The sequence below is a fragment of the Rutidosis leptorrhynchoides genome, chromosome 3 (genome assembly GCF_046630445.1).
Source record: "Rutidosis leptorrhynchoides isolate AG116_Rl617_1_P2 chromosome 3, CSIRO_AGI_Rlap_v1, whole genome shotgun sequence".
Classification (NCBI taxonomy): Eukaryota; Viridiplantae; Streptophyta; class Magnoliopsida; order Asterales; family Asteraceae; genus Rutidosis; species Rutidosis leptorrhynchoides.
The window spans coordinates 567,526,376-567,531,652 of NC_092335.1; positions in this window are offsets into that span (position 1 = coordinate 567,526,376).

Here is a 5,277-nt window from a genome sequence, read left to right on the forward strand (position 1 = left end):
TTCCTTATTAACATATATGCCCCTCAACAAAGGTCTAAGAAACGGCTTATTTGGTCGTATCCATCCACGTCAAGGTTGTAAAACTCGCGACTCGGGGAGAACTCGGATGTTGACTTTCGTTGACTTTTTAATATATATATATATATATATATATATATATATATATATATATATATATATATATATATATACATATTTTCTAATTTATATAGATATATAATACATATATTAGCAACAAATAAATATATATGTCAAATATATAAAATTTGATTACATATAGACATTAATTTTACTTTGATGGGTTAAATTGTATCTATTTAATAGTGAGGTTGAAATGAAAATTAAACATGAGGGGTTAAAATGTATGACAATTAAACTTTGAGGGGTTTAAATGTAAATTGAATAATAATAAAACAGGGTCAAAACCCTAATAGACTCAGCCGCTTTTTTTTCTCTCTTCCATCTATGTTTTTTTATCTTTTCATCGATCTATCTCTTCCAGTGCTCCTCTGTACGTTCTTCCTCAGCTCTTCCAATGCAACCATCGATAGTCTAAACCGGTAAGTTTACTGATCTATCGACTCCGCTCATCAATCTGATATTTTAGACGCGTTGACTTTTGTTGACCGAGTTTTTAGCGATAACCTGGCCGATTTTTCGTTTTGTTCTTCAGAACGATTAGTCGCCGATTAATCGGCCGATCAGGCCGAGTTTTGCAACCATGATCCACGTTCATATCCAATAATAGTGGGAATTCTTGTTGTTTGGTGATTTTAATGCTGTGAGAGCCCCTACTGAAAGAGACGGCTCGATGTTCTGCAATCTCACAGCTACAGACCTGAATGCCTTTATTCTCAATGCCAACTTGGTGGATGTTCCCCTAAGTGGGCGTAAATTCACTCGCTCAAACAAGTTTTGTAATAATAGAGCTAGATTGGATCGTTTCCTGATGTCGAATGATTGCTTTAATTCCTGGCCTAACATGATTGGGAGAATCTTGCCTAACCTGTGATCGGACCACTGCCCGATTATTCTAACGTTGGATAATTCCGATTATGGGCCCACGCCTTTCAAGCTCTTTAACTCCTGGTTTCACATTGACGGCTTTGAAAAAACTGTTATCGATGCTTGCGATGAATTCGATGCTACTCGTATCTGTTGTGATCTTAACCCCTTTGTTTTTTTCAAAGATAAGTTAAAGTTCCTAAAAACCAAGCTTAAGGTGTGGCACCTTTCTAAAAGGTGTTTGTTAAAAGTTGAAAATGCAGCTCTTTTGAAGCTTATTGATTCTATCGATTTGGATTTGGATAACGGCGGTGACCACTCTTTACTTTTTCCTCGTCGCTGTGAGGCTATTAATAACCTCACTAAAAATTCTAAACTTGATAATATGGATTCAGCTCAGAAGAATACGAAACAATGGATTCAGTTCGGTGATGAAAACTCGGCTTTCTTTCATTCTTCCATTAAGAGAAAACGGAAAAAATTGACAGTCCCGGGAATTATGGTTAATGGTGCTTGGACAACGGAGGCTGCTACTGTTAAAGAGGCCTTCTTTACTAGCTTTAAAGATAAGTTTAGCCGGATGGAATGTGTTAAGATTGTTCGGCCAAGTCCTCATTTTCCGAAGCTTCAGCATGATCTTGCTGATTCTATTGAGCATCCTTTTTCTTCTTCAGAGATCAAACGTGCAGTGTGGGATTGTGGGGATGACAAGGCCCCTGGTCCGGATGGTTTTTCTTTGCGGTTCATTAAACATTTTTGGTCCCTTTTGGAGCCTGACATCGGTGATTTCATCCACAACTTTCATGCTTATGGCTTCATCCCTAAAGGATGTAATTCTGCCTTTTTTACTATGATCCCTAAGGTTGACTGCCCGATGTTTATGAAGGATTATCGCCCTATTAGCTTTAATTGGGATACAGTATAAAATTCTTGCTAAGCTTCTTGCTAATCGCTTATCCAGAGTCATTGATTTTGTTATTAGCCCGGAGCAAACTGGGTTTATCAAAGGGCGTCAAATTCTTGATGGCCCTTTAATCATTAATGAAGTGGTTGATTGGTGCAAACGTCGCAAGAAAAAAGCAATGCTATTAAAGGTGAATTTCGAGAAAGCATTTGACTCTATTAGTTGGGATTACATCTTTTCGATGCTTGGTTTCCTGGGGTTTGGTAACAGATGGATTTTGTGGATCAAAGGTTGCCTCTCTTCATCATTTGCCTCTGTTCTTAGCAATGGTTCCCCTTCTGATGAATTTCGCATTGGTCGTGGGTTAAGGCAAGGAGACCCGCTATCCCCTTTCCTTTTTATTATTGGAATGGAAGGGCTTCATGTTGCTATCCAAGACGCCATCGATTCTAGTCTGTTCGCAGGAATTCATATTGGATCTCGTTCATATAGATGTCTTCTTTCTCATTGCTTTTTTGCAGATGATGCTCTTTTTGTGGGAGAGTGGAATGAGTCGAACATTAGTAACCTGATTACTTTGCTTGCTTGCTTTTACACTGTTTCTGGTTTACGTATTAATATTCACAAGTCTAACTTGTTTGGGATTGGCATAAACCAGGTTGAAGTTGCTCGAGCTGCTTCTCTTTTTGGATGTGCCCATGCCTCTCTTCCTTTTAAATATCTAGGCCTTCCAGTGGGTGCCAATATGAATCGCATTGTTAATTGGTCTCCTATTCTCGATAAGGCTGAAAAAATGCTTGCTTCTTGGAAGGCTAATCTACTTTCTTTTGGTGGTAGGCTCACTTTGGTGAAGTCTGTGCTTGGCGCCATTGGTACTTTCTTTTTTTCCATCTTTAAAGCTCCCAAATGTGTTATTAATCGTCTTGAATCCATTCGAGCGAATTTTTTTTGGGGTGGCAATTTGGGTGATAGAAAGATTCATCGAGTCAAGTGGGAGAACATCTTGAAGTCTAGAGATAAAGGTGGTCTTGGAGTAATTAGCATGGATTCTCTTAACAAAGCTCTCCTTTATAAATGGAGATGGAGGTATGTGCATAATAAGGATCAAACTTGGGTTAAAATTCTTCATGTTACTCATGGTGTACAAACTGATGGTCTTTTCCCAGCTATCAAATGCTCTCCTTTAAGTTGTTGGGGTAAAATTAATAGTTGCTTGGTTACCATGCATGCTGCTCACATTCTTAATTCTTCCATCATGTATATCAAAGTTGGTAATGGGTGTCTCACCAAATTTTGGACTGATAGATGGTGCCACGGCTATATTCTTTGCGAGCTTTTTCCTCGTCTATTTTCACTAGAGGTGAATAAGTTCTGCTCAGTTGCGGACAAATGGCAAAATAACTCTTGGTATTGGCTTTGGCGTAGACCTATACGAGGTGGAGCTGAAGCCGATCAATTTTCTTCATTTATTAACTTATTATCTCAGGTTTCTTGCTCGGAGGAGATTGATAAGTGGTGCTGGTCCCTTACATCTGATCTCACCTTTTCTGTTAGCTCCTTGCGTCATTTCTTGGATAGATCGATGGATGTTTCTCGATGCACCTATTGGAATAAGGTGATTCCGTCTAAAGTCCTCATTTTCTATTGGCGTTTGTTACTTAACCGTCTCCCAGACAAAAAGAATCTTAAAGATCGCAACGTTAACTGCACAAATTTTTCTTGCTCCGATTGTGGGTATGTTTTGGAGGACTCGGCTCATATTTTCTTTACTTGTCCGACGGCGGTTCAAGTTTGGAACTTTATTACTTCGAGGGCGGGTATTTTGATGCCTAGATGGTATAATGGTTTGGAGCTTAGGAATTGGCTAGCCTCGGCCTCGCCAAACCCGAAATCCTCTCTTATTCTTCATTGCATTTGTTTAGCAGCTCTTTGGAGGTTTAGAAACGATGTTTTCTTCAACTCTTCAACTCCGGATTGTTCAAGAAAAGTCACATTTTAGATCATATTGTGGTTTCTTCTTTTGATTGGTTATTTTCTAGAGCTAAGGTAGCTAAGATTGATTGGAATGTTTGGCTTCAATTCCCTTTGAACTCTTTGTAATCTTTCTAGCGTCTTGCTAGTTTTTTATTATAATGTCGTTCTAAAAAAAAAAAAAACATCTTGGTAACGCGCCATGTCAAGCCGCATTTTGATGGGGTGTTACAGTAACATAGTCATTTTAAATATTTTTATCTATTATTTTTTATAATTTTCATTTTGCCTTATTTTATTATCCTCACATATTTTGTCTATTATTTAATAATCTCACATATTTTGTCGTTTTTCATTCCATTATTTTAAACGTTCAATTATCCAACCATTAATTATTTTCTTAAACATTCAATTTACCGATACTAATTCTCATGACTATTAATTGACAAAGAAGTACAAATATGTGTGTGTGTGTATATATATATGTATATATATATATAACGTGAACATCTTTATGTTGTTCTCATTTTGTTAAAAGGCAACATACTTCGTGAAAAAAAAAACACAACTTTCATGCAACGCAACTGAAAGAAGAAGCTTTGAGTACACATTAATAAACTAATTTACCAAAGATAACATATTTAACAGAACATTTACACCTTACCTTTTGAAGCATGAACGAGACCGCGACCTTGATCTATGTTCAGATTTCCCATATGGACAAGAACGAAACATGCGCCTACCATGTCTATCATCTTTATCTCTGTCGGAATCTCTTCGTCTGCAAGTATAACAAAATAATAAGATAACAGAATATGTAAACCAAAAAATCAACCACATATGAGCATTAGTACATATTAGATATTTATATATGTACATCTTATAAGAGTTTTCTTATTCAAACTTTGACTACTTCCTAGTCAGATATCACTAAATAAGTCTAGAGATATTTGTAGCATATATGCAGCCTATTTACTAGTTTGAAACAAAAATGGTGTATATGCTACAAAATATCTCTACTTATTTAGTGCTACTGACTAGGAAGTAGTCAAAGTTTGAATAAGAAAACTCTTATAAGATGTACCATATATTAATATGTACTATGTACTAATGTACATATGTAGTTGATTTTTTGGTTTACATGTTCCGTTATCTTATTATTTTGTTATACTTGCAGACGAAGAGATTCCGACAGACATAGAGATGATAGACATGTAGGCACAGGTCTCGTTCTCTTCCATATGGGAAATCTGAACATAGATCAAGTTCACGGTCTCGTTCGTGCTTCAAAAGATAAGGTGTAAACATTCTGTTAAACATGTTATATTTGGTAACTTAGTTTATTATTGTACTCAAAGCTTCTTTCATTTGCGTTGCATGAAAGTTGGGGTTTTTTT